Consider the following 20,771-nt stretch of genomic DNA (forward strand, 5'->3'; position numbering starts at 1 on the left):
TCTCACTTATTCTCTGCGGAACAGGAGAGTTGATGCTGCCATGCTTTGTTAAATAGTTGCAAATCTACCATGAAATGTGTCCTCTGAATTACAGAATTGCATTTCTATTGTACAGAGCTGTTTCTCACACGCAGAACACACAGAGATGTTACTCTTGTCTTTCCTAGGACTGAAGCTGGGGTCTTTGCTTGTTTTTAAAACTAAGCATTTTATTAGGGCTTCCCATCAGTGCATACTCACATTCATAAAGTATTTTCATTCACATCCTCATCCTTAACGTTATACATAAATAAAATGGCATCCCTTTGATGTTGTTTCAATGCAACTGTATTTTCTGTTCCCTGCCCTCCTTTCAAGACTCAGGCTTTGTTCTGCATGAAATACCTTGGAATACATGTTAAAGTCCCAGGTATCTGTTTGGTCTCTTCCACACACTCTGAAGAGATGAGAGGAAGGTCAGCAGCAATTGGGAGTGGGCACTTCCTCAGCGTAGTCTCATCAGAGATCCCTTCTTAAGGTTTGCAGTGCAGGCTCCAAGATGATGGCATGAGAAAAGCCACAAAGGCTGATGAAGTGGCGATCTAAGCAAAGACTTTTTGAGGTGAATCAGACTGGAAATTGATTCCAGTGGTATATTGAAATTTGGGTTCCTCTTTGCTGAAGAATATGCAGTGTGGGATTCTAAAGTTTTTTCTTCATTTAATTTTAATTAAAATGTACCTCAGTGCAGATGCTGAAAGAAAAGTTCAGCTGTCACAGTGAAAGGAGTCAAGGGGACCCTGAGCAGCTAACTCCCTGCTGATCATGCGCCCAAGATGAATGGAACTTGCCCTACTATCAGCCTTTTTAAAAGCATGGGCTCCCAACCATGTGAAGGCAGAGAAGAGCAGGCATAAGTTACCACACTTGTGCATTTCAAATAAGTAGAGAGTATCAAGAATGCGTGACTGTACCAGGACCAGCAGAGCCCGTCTGATGTTATTATATACGCAAATAGGGCATTAGGGTCAAATCTTCTGCACGGAAATAATCCAAGGGTCTGGGTATCATATTCTTTTAGTCTCTGCAATCTGAAAGAAATAAAAAAGCAACTAAAAGGATTACAAATAAATCTCACTGGCCTCTTTACTCTAAAGCCCGTTTGTCTGGTCATGTATTAGTAATCAGAATTCCAGTAACAATTCCTGGCAAACTATTTCACTTGACTAGATCAGTGAATAAAGTTGATTAATTGCCAGAACTGCTAAGTTTAGCACAAGCCACGTCTTACTTCCTCTTCTTTTTTTTTTTGAGTATATTCCATGGCTAAAAGCGGATTTCATAAATCCTACACTGAGATTAATCATGTGTTGTGTTCAAAGACAAAACAGCGCCCCAAAATTACAGATTGGGGAAAAAATGTGTCCTGTATTTATATATTTATTAAACTTTATGGTACTATGCATTAGAAAAAGTTCACGACTAAGTAAGACCTGCTTTCATTGAAATAAGTCTTGCTTTTTTCTCACTATTTGAAAAGTTTACATAAGGTGTTTATATATGTGCCTGAATCAAGACTAAGTTCCATCTAATAATGTGTGTTGACTGAACTTTCAGGAATCTGAACAGAAAAGCATACCAAGCCTAAGGATGAATCCCTCACAAAATCTCAAATAGTCTTGGACAAATAGTATACATATGATATTTACACATGGAACAGTTTTGGCTCATGATATTTTGGGGGATAGATTTTTTTTTCTGCCAAAGCATTTTTCATCTTATTTTCTTTTCTCCTTTCTCAGGGAGTTATCTCTGGCTTCAGGCAGCTATTCCTCTTACAGGGAAACACTAATGGCCCTGAGAAAGGGATTTTATTTTTTTTTGTTGTTGTTGCTGTTGATATTATTGTCCCTTCAGTCTTCCTTGTTTCATATTCTAACTGTTGTCTCTGTGTGGTCCTACCCTCAATCCTCTAATCCCTCCAAATCATTATTAGATATGTTTTCATGCTAAAATAACAAGAGTTAATGCAATTTTCTAACCCAATGTCATGACCATTCTTCACTGCTCTGCTGTAGTTATAAAACAAAATGGAAATGGTCAGTGAAAGATTTGGCACAAGTACTGACTTTCTGAAATAGTTACATCTTTCATTTTTATTTGTGAACACATTGTATACTGTTAAATACAAACACATGAATACGTTCAGTTGCATACATACTCTACATATACCGTCTTATCTCTTTATGTAGCAACTGATGGACAAGAGTTCAAATCCTCTTCTTCCTTCCATGCATCCTTAGATCGGTGTCCTGGTGCTGTCTTAGGCAAAGGCTGTCTTGATTATGGAGTAAGCAGGGGTAAACAATGAAAGGGAGTGGGGGTTACAGCAGGGAGCTCAGGCTGTCAGTGATATTAGAACTTAACTCCAGCAGGGAATTTATATGAATAACTTACCAATTTGAACATTGTAATTGCTCACAACTGTTGGTATAGTAGCTGCAGTAAGCTTCTCAGTTTACTGTTCTCAGATAGAAGGAAAATCATATTTCTATCCTAAATATATGCAAAATCTAAAACATTCATAAATATATGGTAAGATAAAATGATTAAAAGCAGTGAGATAAAAGGGATTTGACATGGTTATTCTTGGTCATTGATGGAGAAAACTATACATGGTATGTTAACTGAATTCATTGTACTGCTTCTTTATAGTCTTAGAAACATGAAAGAGAGCAAAGCAATGCCAAAATAAAATATTTCTCAAACTAGAAACAAGGATTGTTTGGATTTAAGAGCTATTAGCCATAACAATTCTGGTAGAAAATGATGATACATCTCAAAACTAGATGTATTCTAGTCTCTTTCTGAGCAGGAATAAAATCAGCAAGAGCAACTCATTTTGTCATCAAGTAGTTCTTCATAGCACATACCTTCCTAAAAAATGATGTTGCTTTTCCTTGCATCCTTTCTCTAGGTGTAATCATCCTTCAAGTGCGTGTTGGACTTGTTTATTTTCCTGTTTCCTCCTATTGTTTCAGCTCTATATCAGAGACCTATCTTGTCATAATGATAAGATTTCCAACTTTCAGCTGAAGATCACTGCAAGTTTCATTTTCTTTTATGTAAGTAATTAAATTAAATAGAGAGGCTAGAAGGAGAGATAAAACCCAATCTCAAAGTACATTAATAATTTTGTAGGAGATATACAAAGCTCATACTGAAGTCTGCAAGAGATTTGTCTCAAAGAAAGCTTTGAGACTCACTATTTAATATGTGGTAGCTTACGAGTGGAGATGAATAACAGAAAGCACAACCCTTGTTTCAGAGGCCTGAAGGTGTCTTGAAGGCGGGACAGCTGCCCCCCGGTGCCCGTGTGTCTCTGGGATCTGCGGGTTGTGAATTCCTGTCTCTTGCCCTCTATGTGGAGCAGTCCTGTGGCAAGGTGTGCTCTTCGTGCCTGGAGATGTAAGGCTGTGCATGGAAGGCATGGACTGGGTGTTACACGCAGCCCACAGTGCAGTGTCTGTTCACGGACAGCGGTTGTGATGACAGGAAAATGGAAATACTCTGCACAGAACACATTCAGTATTTCTGTGAACTTGACCCTGGCCTTTTGTTCTGAGTTTCCTTCGCTGGATTCAGAACAACAGAATAAAAGAGAAAGAGCAAGTACTGCACACCAGAAACCAATGGACATCTAAGTTCAGTGTGAAATATGCTGATAGAAATCTGGAGGTGTTATATGTCATCATGACACACTGCTATAAAAAGGCTCAGTGGTGCAGAGGGGTGGTCAGATCATTAACATTTGAGGACTTATTAAGGAGGATCCTTAATCTTGTGACACTCTGCGTCATAGATGTTGGTAAAGGAAATGTTTGCTCCAGAATTAAAGCAATTTTTGCATTTATAGGATGTTGTATAGTCTTTTAACATAGTTGTATACTGTTGTGTGCCCTTACATAGTTGTATGCTCACTGACGTGTCATATGGATAGGCCGCTCTGGAAGTAATGCCTCCTTTTTATTTCCATGGAAACTACAATGGAAACACAGAGCACGGGAATGCTATTTGATAGAGCAAATTCTCAGCTACAAAACTTTAATTTTTTCAACCTAGGAATCATTAGCTATGCATTTTCACCAGCAGTGAACAAGATCCTGCATGCTACATTCGTTAAAATCTACACCAGAGGTGACCCACTGTTGCTGTTGCCGCTGCTGAAACACATCACCCACACCACCTCATTATGTTAACATCCACTGTTTGGTCTCCATAATCATTCAGCAAGCACCAGTGGATGCCAGTGGGTGCCATTATTCCGCATGGAGGAATTCAGAGACACACCTTTGCTTTAATGTCAGACACCGTTTTGTCAGACTGCACCTCTGCTGCCATCTGTCAGAAAAAAAAAAAAAATATAATGAAATATTGGTGGGAAGGTTCAACTTCTACTGCCATACCACCAAGATCCACCTCTGATGTTTTGAGCCAAAATTATAAGCTAGGAGGCATTACTTTCTGGCTGACTCTCATATGATCAAGTGGGTTGCACAAGATGTGACCAGATATTTGTATGGAGCTGTACCAGAGAGCTGTTTCAAGGAACAGTACTAGTCAGTGCAGTTCAGGAAGGTGAACAAGAGCTGCAGTGGTAGGAGTAACTAGCAGTCAGCAATAAGAAAAAAGCTTTTGCTTACAGGGCTGAATCCCTTCCTGCTGCCTGTTGCAGGAGGTCATCGGGAGCAGTGGTTTTTTCTTTCCCCATTTCATGTTGCTTCAACATGAGGAGGGAATTTCTGCCATTTTGACACTGCAACAGGAAGACAGAGAGATCTGTAAGCTCATCTCACCTCCTGAGTGAGTTGACGTTGTTCCCTAGACAAGAGGCCAAGAATTACCATGGAAACTCTTGCAGCAAACTCTTGTGTCAAAGCAAATATCTCCATGTTAGTTAACAGAGATTTATTAAGATGCTGATTGAAAGAGCAGTGCACTTTGTTCCCTTTCTGAGGTCACTTAGCTAATCTGCCCACTAAATCTATGTGCTGCACATGTTGCTGTCTGCTGACCTTGGAAGTTTTTAAAAAAGAGGGATCAGAGAGGAATTTAGAAACGGCACAACATACTCTTAGTGGTGGCCCCTGCCTTCACAATAGCTATGAAGAGCGGGAGACCCCAGTGATGAAAACAAATTCACATCAGAGAGTAGTTTCTGAGACAGGAGCTGCTGCTTGTGTCATGCCATCTATAGGGGTCTGTCTGTTTGGGCTGTAACAGTGATGTATTCACCAGAAAGGACTTCAGGACTTCTGGACAAAGTCTGTATCTGTACATTCATCAAGATCATGGCCAAAAGAGTTCATTGTCTTCGTTCATTATCTTTTTCTTCTTTTTTCTTTCTTTTTTTTTTTTTTTAAACAGCACTCAGTTCTTCTCTCCATTGTGATCGATATGTTGATTCTTACCCAGTGGACATCGCTTCCTATTTTGGTGCAATCAGCAGTTTTAATTAGCACACTACTAAGTCTTGTGCTGCATTTATTAATGATAGTTTTACAAGATGCCTTGTTTTTAATCTGGGGATCATCTTTCTCTCTCCTCTTGTTATTTTTTTCCAGACATTTTGCTTATAAACAATTTGGCAGTAGTAGAGTAACATATGTTTTTGCATGAATAATTTAGTAGTTATACTAAATCACTACCATTCCATAGATGTCAGTTTGAATATGCTGAATATAGTGGATACTGATTAGTATGGAGAAACTCAGGTAGAAAACACTGTGAGAATGAGTTTAACTCAGGAAGTATTTCACACGCAAAATGTGCTCTGTTTTCATATTCACAAGCATGAATAAATATATTGCTTATTTTTGAATGATTCCATGTAAATTATTGCACAACAGCAGAGCAGAAGAGGATTTGAATTTCCAAGTAGTTCAGATAGGAAATTTGCCAAAACATGGTTTCATACAGCTCAAAATACACATGGATTTGCCAAGTAGTTTGAAATGCAAACATGTTTAGGCTGTCGAAGAGCAAACACATCTCAACAGAAGGACAGATAATATCCCTTTTGCTCTTTAAGACCCCATGATTAAAGTAGTTGAACAAGATGTGGGAAAGCTGCATTTAGATTCTTCTGTTGCCTGCACTGATTAGGAGTATAATTCTGTCACCTCATTGGAGTGCCTTAACTATCAGAGTAAAAAAGCCCAATGTGTGTTTCCATCGATATTTACAACTCCGAAGCTGATTTTTATAAATACTAAAACATCAGCTGTCGAGTGAGAGAACACTTGCATGGTGGCTAGCTGCTTTTCCAGCAGATACAGATTCAAAGCCCTTCAGCAAAGCAGGGCCCTCAGGCTGGAGCTCAGTCCCAGGAGCATCACAGCTCTTCTGGAGAAGGAACACAGAGGCAGCCTGTTCTTCACTCCCTTTTGTTTCTCCTACGCATGCCACAAAACAAAATGTTTTGTTGCAGATTAAAGAGATGTTCTGATGTTCTGATGCAAAAGTAATCTGATAAGCAAATCTTTTTGTTTTACCTTGGCAGAACAAAGCAGAGAAAACAAAAAGATATCGCTCAGATCATTCTAACTGGAAGAAAGAAAAACATACTTTTTTTGGCACTCACATCATTAGTTTTAATGGGACAGCTGAGCCTGAGTCTGTGTTGTTGCTGCTTGGTATGGAGCAACAGTCATCCCTTCTCCTTCTACCCAGTGAATAAGCAAAAAAAACAAATGTGTAGAAATTAAGCTGCCACCACCGTGCTGGTGTTGCCTCCAACATGGGATGCAGAGAAAAGCCAGTCAGTGGCTGAAAAATGTAAAGGGCAGAGCGAGCACTGAGGAGAACAGCTCGTGCAAGGTTGTATATAAGTTAAGCTGCTGCGTGGGACGATGTGCCTGAGGTCCTCAGAGCTGCAGCACTGCATGGTGTGACACAAGTGACTGCTTTTGACTTCACGTGTTTTTCTCAGTGCTAGTGTGCCAGAAAGATAGACAGCCTGGGCTTCGGCTGCTCACCCAACTGTCACTGTCTGGCATTTATTAAGAAGCCACGTTGACGAGAGGTGTACTTGCATGATCAATCTCTGCAGCTCCAGTGGAAATATTTATCCTGCACATCCTGCTTTCCCGAGAGTATGAGCAGATCAGCCTTGCCCCTAGAGACTACATAAAGAAAAATATGCAAATCAAACATATACAGAAGGCCACATGTTATATAGATGCTGAAGAGATTGTATTTATTATGAGGGTATGTTTTGATCACCTTGTTACAAAATGCCAACAGTCCAGCATTGTTTGGCCTAGAAAAAAAAAATATTCTTCTTTGCTGCCTGTCTGGAATTAACAGAATGTCCACTTCTATTTAACAATACTGTTTCATTGCAAAGAACTTAAGAGATTCTGTGCCTTGCGCAAAAACCAAAACAAACAAACAAAGAGAAACTTCACTACTGCACAGACTCATCAAAAGGGAATTGCTGGAGTGATGGAAGAGGGCATTTCCATCCCATTTGATGCTTTTAATTGCTGTTCTTATGAATGGCCTGAATCTTTCATACCTGAGTTGCAGCGCAGAGCAGTTATTTTTAGCAGCTATAGCCCAAAGCTACTATTGCTGATTTACAGTGGCATATCCACAAATACACATTCCGTTCTGTGGTTTCAGGCTCAGTAGGTAAATGAAATGCATTACCTGATACAGCATCTTTAGTAGCAATTAACAAATATTAGGCAAATATTAACAGAAAGGAGCCAGAAGGAAGATAAATGCAGCCAAATAAATCCCCTCCTTTTGTTCAAGGACTCTGTAGATATCTAAAACCACAAAAGAAGAGATTATTTTTAAAGACAATGTAGCGGAAAGCTCTTTGAGATTTATCTTTCTACTAAATATATACCCAAAAAATGTCATCATGGTTTATTTATTTTTAAAGAAAAAGTACTTCGCTGTTTGCAAATGGAGGTTAACTTTTGTATAGAAAAACAAATTGCTTCTGCTTACATTGGATATTTTTGTGGTTTTCAGTATAAAGCAAAGGGTGAAAAAATACAGAATTAGCTTCTCTGTTACAGAGTGCATTTTCATTAGGGTGAACAATGGAGGCTCTTGGTGGATTGTGATGAACAGCTTTATATTGAAGGACAAGTTGCATTTATCCCAAGGCAATTCAGGGATTTAAAATGGGCAACAGGGCCTTTGTCTTTGGTAGGAGCCTTCCTGTGAATGACTCTGTGATTCATAGCCAAATTATAGCAGCTTCCTGCTATCACAGCCATTCTGATAGCAAGGTTCAAGATAGGTTATCTTCAAATGTTAAGTGACACCAGTGGGTTTGTATCCATTTTTTCCATTTATTAGAACTGGATTAAATAAATAAGAAAAAGACATATTTTTGATCCACATAAGGATTCTTTACCAGAAGTAAAGTTCAAAGCACAGAGATACTGTTTAGAATACTGTTCCTTCAAATTAAGAACGATAGATGATCTAGAAGAGCTCTCGAATCAGGGATACAGATCTTACAGATGTGCAAATGCAGATAAGCAGTTAAAAGCATATCAAGTATTATGGTTGATACAGGTATTTTGAGATCCTTCAGTGCAAATTACTGTACCCTCTGTACACGATGACACACATGATGATGGTGCTAAGAGCTGATGAGCCAAAGCCCAGCCTCCATAGCTGGACTTAGAAATTGCTTTGAGATGAATAAAATAAGAAATTGTAGAATGATATTCACAGTGCTTCTAAATGTTTATCTCATAGTAGCCTGGAAAGCCGCATCAGGATTGAGATTATTTTCACAAATGTAGAAAAAAATGGTCTGCACCTGAGATTCTATGGCTTCTTTTTAATTAACCCACTGTTTTTTCAGGTTAATTTGTGTAGTTTCTGAGGGCAGCTTAACACTTGACTAATTGGTTCAGTCGGTTATTTTTACAAATTGTTCTTTAATTAAAAGCATGCTCTGTTTGCCTTGGAATATACAGAGGGCACATATGATGCTGCAGCCTGTTTGCTCAGTAGATTGGCAGAAGCTTTAATCTTCCAGTTTGCTTAGAAGAAAATGGGATTACTACTATTATATGCCATTATATATATATATTCTAAGACCAGCTGAGTTTAAAGTCCAGAGTATTAAGCCTATTTTAATTCGGCTAAGGCTTCAATACTGTAAGTTGAAATTTCTCAAATCTCCTTCCTTTCCACTACGAGATATACTGAAAAGAAGAAAAGACTCCAGATTCTTTATTCTTTGCCTGGACTTGGACACCACTGGGTGTTTTGAGATGAGAATAGCATTTAATTCTGATTCCAATCAGATGAACACTGTGGGAAGTCATTTGCTTCTTTCTAAACTTCTTGGCAGTTACCAAGGGCATTCCTATAGTGCAAGGACAAGATGAGAAAACACAAAACCCCACTAGAGAGTTGCTGAATTGCTTCAAATGGAGAATTTATTTCAGGCACCGCTTCAGCCTGGCACTTGAGCACATAGTTTTGCAGCAGCTTCAGACGGAAGTGTAATATGATGCTGTGGTCCAGTCTTCTGCAGAGTATTCACATGGTCCTTTACACCTGGCATTTGTCCTGCACTGGCATGGATTATTCTTCTGAGCTGCTTCAGTGGATGAACATGGAGGGACAAAAAGACCACAGAGGTCTACAGACCTTTGAAGGAAAGTGCAACTGCCGTGGATGCCAGTATCAGTACAATAGCTGCATTAGAGGATATGCCAGATGGAAAACACTGATTTCCTGTAGAAAAAAAAAAAAAAAAAAAAAGGAGGCAGGAGGGGTGAAAAGATGTGGTGTCTTCTAGGGGACCAATATTAATTCCCCTTGTGAGTAAAAATGATTCAAAAATCGTTTATTTGAACTACCCAAACTGGGTAAAGTTTACAGCTGTTACATCTTTCTACCCAATACTGAGTAAGTGGAAATGAGTATATCTACTTCTGCAACCACTTGTTTCCTAAGAGCACCTGAGGTTGTAGGTTGTGTGAAAGTATCTGCTGGAGACTTCTCTGCCAGCACCAAGAAACAGATGCAGATGTAGAAAAGACAACAAGTTGCGTAACTTAACTTCTGACTTTTATTGCTTGCTCTTAGTGACTATCTTAGCAACATTAGACTGTAGTCTTCTCATATTAATCAACAATATGTATTTTTTTCCAGTGTTGTCTTTAGGAAGAAAATAATGAAATCTTCCAGCACAAATACATGAAGAAGACACAGGGTGAGAAAAAAAAAAGGCATGCGGTTTTTTACAAAAAGATGTGACGAATAGGAAAGACTAGTAAGCAAGAGAAACTAAGTGAGTGATTAGCAGGAAAGCAGGCAGGTAGTTATGGTGTATTAGGGGCTCAGAGTAATGTGGGAATGTCTGGCTGCCAGGTTGTACTGGACGAGAAAGAAGGAGCTGGTTTTTGCACTTAGAGCCCCATGCATAGAAGTGTGGGACTGTTTGCAATGGCAGACAAAAGGAACCTAGCGTAGATAAGATTCCTAGCTTGATTTGATACCCAATGCACACTGTTCATCAGTAGGAAGTGGTACAGTCCCAATCATTGTGGTCCTCTTGAGAGCTCTTCCTCTGTGCATTGTCTATTGCTATATGTCTATTGTCTATTGTCTATATGTCTATTGTCTATATGTCTATAACTTTGTCAGAAGTCTGCAGTAAGTTAAACTGAGACACAACGATAGTAAACACTTTTATCCTTTTACTTCTGACATTTCAACACTGGAAAATGTAATGGATCAGTTGATATTTGTTGACAAAAAATATCTGTTGGTTAATGTTGACATTTTTCCAGCTGAGAATACAGTCTACTAATCTGAAGCATATCACATTGCTGATAAAATTCTGTCTCCTTCTTCTTGGATCTTGGACAGAGATGCCATTCCTGCTCAGGTTAGGAGGTTGGGCTGGCTACTCACATTGGTGCAGATGGACCAAAATGTTGCATGCAGCTCATCCTCCAAGCTGGCTAGAAGGATGCCAGCAGTAGACCTGAAGCCAATGTAGACCTATGTTGTGCTGACAATAGTTTACTGATAATAATAATCCCAGACAAGTAATAAACTTGTCTGGGAAGGGACTGGCTGGCATCTCTCATGTTGGACATGCTCTATATCTACAATGCTGAATTTTCACTTTCTGGACAGGCAGTAGTATCTCGTGCCTCTGTTGGCTGATCATCTTCATTGCCAGAAGAACCTTCTGAATGGACAGGGTCTTCTCAGCTGCACAAAGGAAGGGCGTTCTCAACTGATAGTTGATTGAGAAAATACCTGAGAACATTGCCTGGTGGAGGAAAAAGTCAGGACAACAGCTCAAGGAGCTGTTGGAGAGAGTGCAGAGGAGGGCCACGAAGATGATCAGGGGACTGGAGCACCTCCCCTACGAGACAGGCTGAGGGAGCTGGGCTTGTTCAGCCTGGAGAAAAGAAGGCTGAGGGTGACCTCATTGCAGCCTTTCAGTATCTAAAGGGAGCCTACAAACAGGAGAAGAATCAACTCTTTGAAAGTGTTGTTAACTGCAGGACAAGGGGAAATGGCTTTAAGTTGAGGGAGGGAAGATTTAGGTTGGATGTCAGGAGAAAATTTTGGATGGGGCCCTGGGCAGCCTGGTCTGGTATTGAATGCAGAGTTTGGTGGCCCTGCATGTGGCAGGGAGGTTGGAGATTCATGATCCTTGAAGTCCCTTCCAACCCTGGCCATTCTGTGATTCTGTAATTCTGTAAAGCTCTAATGCAGCCTGTCACATAAATCTTCAGCATGTGTGCTGATGTCCACTCATTTGAGGACTGATTTTCAGAGCCAGTTATCATCATCAGCTGCCAATAAGTTTAGTTAGACAGTTAAGCCTCTAAAATCCAGGAGTTTAAATTCAAGCAGAAGAAATAGCTTGCTCCAGATATAGCCTCGAATATGACTATGATTCAACCTGATAAAAGGTTGCAAAGGAATATTGAGATGCAGATGAATTTGTGAAATTCTATTGCTGTATTTATGAAACTTAAGCCAGTGGCTTATTAAAAGAAGTAGAAGATCTCATCTGATACAATGATTTGTGAGCTAAAGCACAGGAAGTCAACTAATGTAAAAATCTTACAACCCTGAAAGTCAATTGAAGGCCTTTTTGAGGAAGAAGTGGCTATATTAGCAAGGGCAGCATTATCTCTAATGCACACATTTCCTCCATAATTGAAGTCATTAAAGGACAGATATTTGGACATGTACTGGAGCATCAGATTGGATTTTTAGCCTTTTGAAGTTTTGCCTTTATATATTTTCTTAGGATCAATCTGAAACAATTGACTTAGGGTGAAATATCTTGCTGTGGCTTTTCCCCTACACGGCATCTATAAGTAGAGTTCCAAACTATTTTACTTTCATCATGTTTGCTATTGCTGTCCTGGGACTGGATATCTAAATGGGAAGAAAATTACAACAGTTGAGAGGGAAATCTGTCATGTTTAGAGAAGGTTCTGAAAACTTTGTCAAAAAGAGCTCCAACTTCTGCTTGTGTTTGATGAAATTTGTTTGCTATATTTCATCAGCAGGCACTGGGGAATGTACTTTGTAAACAAATCATGCTATAAATTCCGGATACTGAGATGTATAAAAGCAGTTGCATGTCTTCTCACTGTTTTAAAAGTAGATATCTCAATTATTTGGATTTAGATAATAATATTAGATAACACCAGTCTTTGTATGTGATAGTTGAATTTAATTTTCTGGCATATTATGAAGAAGCGAGCCTGCTGTCTAGCCCAGAAAACTAAGGAAGATCAATGAACCTGAATCAAACTAATTCATTAAATTGGATGAGTTAATGTGTTTCTTGTGGACCTTGAAAGTAAATCAATTCCTATATAGCATGGCATGTTTTCAGTTCAGTGTTGTTTTGCACACAGGTGGACTCCCATAACACTGAACTAAATTCATGTTGTGATGGCCCAAATACATTCTCGGTTATGGCAGCCTCAGTCTGCCAAATTGTATTCACAATTTCTAGAGTTACTTCACTTTTAAATCTGAGTCTCTAAAACACAGTGGCCTTTGGTCATTAGTTCTTTTTTATCCATCTTTGACCCACTTCTGACCTCGTAGCAGTTATTCATTGTGTCTTACACTGCTTATATTTGGATTAATTTGATTTATAGGAAAGAAAAATGGAAAATATAAGAAAGACATTTTGTGAAGATAGCCCAACTAACACTGAGGTCAATCTCTTTAATTTTACTGAGTTTGGTCAGTATATTTCCAATTTATTTATGTATTTATTTTTAGTGAAATGAATGCATTTACTCTTCTGTTAATTCATAGAGCTTTCTATTTGAAAATAATAAAACCTGATCTCCGTATATTTAGCCTAACCAGTAATATAGGACATAACCTTATGTTTTTGTATAGGTATTAATGAGGATTTAACATTTCAGGCTGATGATGTAACATTATGGACGCTGCACTGCTTTCTATCTTAACCGCAGCGTCTCTGAGTGCTATTGATTCTTTTTTTTTTTGAAGAAGCTCTCAGCCTGCTCAGTTTCAAGGGCAAAACTAAGCTCAAGTATGAGGCTGTTCAAAGTCCAAATGAGAATGTGTTTTCAAGAAGTTACTGTGGAAAGTAATATCTAATGATTAAATTAAGCATTTTTCTTGTTTTCAGCCAATCATTTCTTCATTGTTGACTCTGAGATGCTCAGCATGATCTAGGCAATCTGATACATTTTCATATTTTTATTATTTCAGTCTATTTGAATCAGATGCTACAAAGTATCAGATAAATATGAGGTATTCATATTTATTATTCACACTCATGCTGAAAATAAAAAAAATCTGTTGTTCGCGTTGGTCTCCTTAATGTTTTGTGCATACCAGCTATTGCAACAGCATAGTTACAAACCTGGTGTTCTCCTGTGTGTTCAGCTGCCTTAAGCATCTCTCAGTCATATGAGCTGGGTATGTGGTTTATGTCTGATGCGGATGTTTTCTTAAGTTTGTTCTGAGTGAGCTTAGTACCAGCCCAAACAGCTGTGAGATCCTCTTTCTGTAACGGACTGAACAAAATGAAAGGCCTCACATAATGCTGATTACAGGAAAACCTAGGCTCCAGGTCTGTATTTTAAATCCTTGGTTCATTTCTGACAATATTCTGTGAGATAAGTACGGGATTCAGCCCACTTCAGCAAGTTAAAAGCAAAGTCTAAATCATTTGTTTATGGTCTTTTGGTAGTCAGACGCAAGAGATGGGAGACCCCAGAAGAACACTGTCTCAACCCCAACAGGTATCTCAAAGGGGTGTCCTTCTCCTCTGACTACAAGCATGGCCTTGAGGACTAGCCAGTGCTATCTGCCTCACTTCAGACAGCTGAAATGTGGTGGGATTAATCCCTCTCTTTATGATTAAGATGTCTCTCACATGACTTGATAAAAGATGGATAAATAAGATCTGATAAAGAGAACTACCTGCTGGCAGCTGGTACAATAATTTGTGAGTCCCAAACCTATACACAGAGAACAAGACTGTGTTCCCTGCCATTGCATTGGAAAGCTTTCTATTTCTAATGGATTTACTTCCTAAAGAAAATCACTGTACACTGGAAAGACTGTTTTGAATTTCTTATCTATGAAAATTAAGTTACATGGAATTTGCTATATAGAGTTTATGCCTTTTAATAAGCTCATCTCAATAAAATATATGGCAACCAAAGACAGCTCATGTAAGATACAGAGTAATTAGTCATTTATGTAACCCATCATTGTTCAAACTAAATCAGCTTCTATATAAATGTCTAGACAGCACGTTAGTGCTATGTCCAGCCAATCCGAAAGTATATAACTGAGAAAGATAAATAATCTTTGCCTTCTAAACTTCATGATAGCACTTGTCATACTTTTCATTGTCATTTGTATTTCACATACAGATAAACTGTTCAGATCCCAAATGTTTCAACTTGTTGCCAGAATATACATATGAGGTTATATTCATAGAATCATGAAGGTTGAAAAAGGCCTCTAAGATCATCCAGTCCAACTGTCTGCTTACCGCCAATATTGCCACTAAACCATGACCCTAAGTACCACATCTACACCTTTCTTGAACACTTCCAGGGACAGTGACTCATCACCTCCGTGGGCAGCCTCTTTCAGTGTCCGACCACTTTTTCAGAGAATAAATTTTTCCTAATATCCAACCTGAAACTCCCCTGGTTCAGCTTAAGGCCATTTCTTCTTGTCCTATCACTACTTACCTGGGAGAAGAGTTTGACCCCCACCTTGCCACAACCTCTTTTCAGATTGCTATAAGGTTTCAGAGCTGTAAGTTTTCCTCTGAGCCTCCTCTTCTCTAATTTAAACGATCTCAGTTCCCTCAGTCACTCCTCATAAGACTTGTGCTCCAGGATCCTCATCAGGTTTGTTGCCCTTCTCTGGTCATGCTCCATGGCCTTAATGTCTTATAGTGAAGTACCCAAAACTGAAAACAGTACTTAAGGTGAAGTTTCACCAGTACCCAGTACAGAGGGAGGGTCATCTCCCTACTCCTGCTGGCTACACTATTTCAGATAAAAGTCAGGATGCCACTGCCTGCCCTTTTTGTCTACCTGGGCACACTACTGGCTCATTTTTAGCTGGGCATTGACCTACACCCTCAGATTCTTTACCTCCACACTGTCTTCCAGTGTAGTGCAGAGTAGTACAGTGACCACTCTGCCCCAAGCTTGTAGTGTTTCCTGGGGTTTTTGTAACCAAAGTGCAGGATCTAGCACTTGGTCTTGTTGAACTTTATCTCATTGGCCTCAGTTCATCAATCCAGCCTATCCGGACTTAATATCATAAATCACATTGAAATCAGTATTTGCATTGACTTTAGAGAGATTTCTGCTATTCTTCAGCATGTGCAAAATAAAACTTTATTTGCAGTATCAGTATTTCAGATATATTTCAAATTAGCTCATGGTATATTTCATAGAAGACTGCTCTATGGGTGAGGCAATTGATTCAATATAGCATTTCATTATGTAAGTGGACAATCAGATAACTTGTGCCAGAAGTCTTAGGTCAACACCAAATTCTTGCTTTAAGCAGCCATCTCTTGAGGGGCTGGCATGCACACTGTGAAATAACTTTTGAATTTTGCTACAGAGAAAGCAAGGTAGCTGAAGAAGACCTACCTGAAGGGGATGTGCATGTGAGTATCAGAATCCAGACTGCCTGTCTGTGTTGCACAGCAAAGACAGCTTCATTTGGGGCCCAGGACTGGGCACTTGCAAGCTCTTTTCTCCTGCCTCTCAATATCGCTTATTTACATGAAAAGATTGGCAGTACATAGTTAGCATTGACCAGGATCCTATCCTGATTCATCTGTATTGCTGTGGATATTGTAGCATTAAACAAATGAAAAATTTCCAGTTAGAGTTGTTCAGAGCCCATATACTGGACAGATCAACATAATAGATAGAAATGTCAGATCTTTTCATTCTGACAGAATTCTTGATTCTTTTCGTCTTCATCTGAAGGAAAGATTTATTCCAGCCAAAATAAATGCTCTTTCTTGTGCTTGTCATGGAAGTCTGTGGAAAAACAAGCTGAGGTCACTAGAGTCTAAAGACAAAAGTACTGATTTTACTGAAGAGCTCACTAATTATGGCCCTTGCAAAGGATGTAGGAGACTGCAGTTCTGTCCTCTGCCCTGCCTCTTGCCCAATGTATTTCACTTCTCGTTGTCTATCTAATAAGCAGCAGTTACCATAATTTATTCTCCTCAAGAATCCTTTGGGAAACCGTTTAAATGTGTAGTATTTTTTTTCAGCAGAGAAACAAACAGAACATAACCCAAGAAAGCATCTGGCAAATGGTAAATATTAAAAAAAATATGATCATAACGCAGAGGAGAGATAGCTGCACATCTGTAATTTTCCTCTGCAAATTCCACACAGGCCCGTGCTTTGCAGAATAGTAATCTACGCTCCTGTGTCCTGCTGTGAATAATTAAAATTCATATCGAATGGTTTCTAAAATGCTTCTAAAACTCAGAGGGAATAATGGCAGCTTCATGTCAGTTTCTACATATAATACATCTGTCTGTCTTTTGGGGATACAGAGGTCATAAATATTCTGGGAGGATGTCATCACTGCACTGGTGGTCTGAAGTGTGAATCTGGATCCAAACTCTATTCTTCAGTCCCATCTCTGTTCTTTCTCCACAGAGATCTGGAGAAAAAAAGATGGTTATTTATTGTGTTACCACTTGTACATCCTATTCCTATTCTGGAAGCTTTTCTAAATTTATTTCACAGGCAGAATTTCCTCTTAAGTTATTTGTTTGCCTATGCAGAGACCAAAAACACATCAGAGGTTGAAACTGTTGTTGTGAATGTGTCAGTTATTTGCTTGCTGAAACGATGTGCTTTTGCTCACTCATTCAGAAAAATACAGAGAGATCTGAAAATTTGGGGAAAAGTTACAAGTCTAAGCTCTCTTATATATTAGTGGCTACATAAGAATAACTAGTACTGCCAAGGACCATTGTTTTTTTAGATTTGATGAACCTTCAAGGGAAAGTTACGTGTTTAGGGTGAAAGGAAAATGGATTAATTAGAACATCAGCCTTCATTTGTCAGCACTAGAACAGAACATCAATTATATGTTGCATTTGAGAAACATCTCCTGATGAAACAGTTTCATCAGTGCTCTTAGGAGTGACTTAAACAGAGATCTTTGCAGCAACAAAGCAGTGCTCACCAGCACAGCTTGCTAGCTGTGAGAGTTGTTGCACTGATTTCACAATAGAATGCTCTTGTTCCTCTTTTTTTCTGCAGCAGAAAAAGGGCAATACTCTAGTTTCTTGGCTGTTGACTATACAAAGCTGTGTATTGATTTACTTCCAGAGCTATATTGATCTTATAGGGTAATAGAGCCTCATGTAACTTATAGGTCTAATAAGCTACCAGTGTATTTAGGAAAACACAATGTTTTCAGAAAGATATAAGAGAAAAGCAGCTAGGCTAAAGTACCAAGACTGGAATTGATTCTTAAGGTTATCATTTAAAACTAGGGAAGTATGGGACTCAAGCAATAGTTCTGCTAATGCTTTGTGAAATTCAGGAAGCAAGGTTAGCAAGAGTCCTCAGCTGCTGTAAGTTATTTAAAGAAGAAACAAATTATTTTGTTATACTGAGTTTATGTTAGAAAGGTAAAATATATTTTGCTTTTGAAATAATGAATTTCTTAGAAGTAAGTGGTAAAATGCACAGGGGTGGATATATCAATTGAGATAATCTGAATTAATGAATCCAGTGAATTCACCTGGATGAGGCTTGCTTCTGCATGTATTGGAGATCATACTGGGGAGCTAAAGATACATACTGAAATGGATATATGAACTATACATCTCTTGTTTTTTTCCTGATGAACAAACCACTTAATTCTCCACCTCTATGCACTATGAACTAGATAAGACAATTAGGTCTTAATTAATTACGTTTATTAAAAGACATAAAATACTTTGTTCAAATACCTCGTTTTATATTTTTAATGAAAAATAGTTCAGTAGTTTTTGTCAAATTAGTTTAGCTAATAGAATGATCTCTGCAAGGGGATCCTCTTGGACTGTGAAAGCTGAGATGTGCAGTGCGTGGCACAGGGGAGGTTACCGCAGATTGCATACTTTTGTATTCAAGACAACTCTGGAACCAAAGAAATGGGATTCTTTCCTTAGTTCCTGCTGCTTCCATTGCCTTTGTGGGTAAGTCACATCAGCCAGACCTTGTGCAGTCACTTAATATTTCTTGGTATATTAATGCCATTTGTGCCTACCCTGAGAGCAGTATGGTTCTAATTTGGCGAGTCATGGGCAATGCCAGCCACAGGTGAACTTACAAGCTGCTCTCAGACTATGTTAACCACTGAACAAATGTTGCCTGTGCTGAAAAGTGCATCCTAGGACATCTCCAAATGAAAGCTTAAAACTCTTAATTTTAATCTCTCTTTGACTTGGTTCCATATCTGTGAGCTAGTGCTGATACTTATTCCCTCAACTTACAGGGCAATAATATAAATTTAATTTGCAAAATACCTAGAGTTTTTTTGTATAGCACAGAACAGCTCGGGAGAACATCTATCATATTCAGGAGAGAGCTTCTCTACTGAAGTGTACACAATATGTTGAATAAGGAGAAGACAGAACATAAAGTGCTGTATAATGCATGCATTGAATGAGATAGTAGGCATATGGAAAAAATCATATGTGCTCTACTTACGAAAAACTACGATAATACTTGAGGGAAAAGGGTAAATTAAGGACAAATTTTGAGTAGAAGCCATTAATTCCATTAATTCTAATATTGCTTAAGCTATATGTGCATGATATCTTCAAACGTTTGAAATTATTTCAGTGAAATAGGGTGTGTGAATTGCAGATATGCCCAGCTTCTATATTTCATTTTCTCTAACCTAGTTCATATTCCTTGCTGCCATGCCAGCTCTCCCACTTTAAGGTAGTTGTATTGTAGCTTGGGTGCAGGTGACCAGTAATTAACTATGGACAATATTTCTGCTCATTCACTGGACCGTGATCTCCCTGCCTGCACCCAATTAACCAACTCCCATGAATCCAGAGAGCACAGTAAAGCTGTATTATAATTCTTGAGTCATTAAAAAATCCCATGAAATTTTTATAAGACTAAGTTAATCCTTTTGTCCTGGAAAAATTCCAGTTTGAGTTAATTACTTGAACTGTGTAAAAAAATGGACAAATATATTCATTGTACCTTTTGCTTAAAATGTCAAGGGACACATTGGAGAGCATATACAGAAGTACATTTTTGAGTGATTCATCTAGGTCTCTAAGCTAGGTATATAATAGTAAGAGTTTTAAAAAAATATTGTACAATTTGTCAAAAGAAAAGTTATCTGGTATTAATTAGTTGGCTTCTCTGCACTCTGGGGTTTTATCTGAAAGATATATTTCTTTCCTTGCTCTGTAATAGCTCTGCGGTGTTGGTCATATTGTTCAAACTGGTTATGCTTATCTACATTAAATCTGGAAATATTTCCGTCCCAGAGAAAGCGACACTTACATGGGAGTCTTATCAAGAATAATTTAAGAGTTTTGCCTTCATCCTCCTTTATTCTATAAGCAATCTTAAAAATAATGCACATTAATTCTTTGCTATTTGTGCAACTCCTTGCATCTCAATAGATCAACTAGCTTTAAAGAATTCCTAGCTTTAAGCAATGCATCAATTCGAAATTGAGCCACTGACCTTTTAAGATCCCATAGAAGGCCCTCCTTCATTTTCTAAGCATGAGCTGTGTGTGAGCTTGGACAAGCCATTCATTTCTATACAGAGCATGAGACAAGTTTCAGGTTGAGGACTGCAAAGAAGTAATAATTTGCAGTATGCAATCAGGAGTTATATTGATTTTACAAAAGCCAGAAAATCCACTTTATTCTTAGTGCTTTCTATTGGCATTTTATTAATTAACCACTTGGAGATATACAGACATTTATAGAATTCTTTTCTAATGTAACATTGGCCAATGCTGTGTAATCAGTGCACTGTGTTGTGCCTTTTTTATGTTCCTGCGGACACAGAAGTGGACATGTTTTATAAATGAGGAAAAAATAAATAAAATATTGATCCAGACAATTACTTCCTTTATTTACAACGTGAGCTCTTCATCTCATTTGCTTACAGTGATGGTAGGCATAAATTACTAGAATTGACCAGTCTAAAATGAGTTTTGTGGAAGTC

Source organism: Lagopus leucura, unplaced genomic scaffold (genome assembly GCF_019238085.1).
Source record: "Lagopus leucura isolate 7727_CA_CO unplaced genomic scaffold, USGS_WTPT01 Super-Scaffold_100002, whole genome shotgun sequence".
Taxonomy (NCBI): Eukaryota; Metazoa; Chordata; class Aves; order Galliformes; family Phasianidae; genus Lagopus; species Lagopus leucura.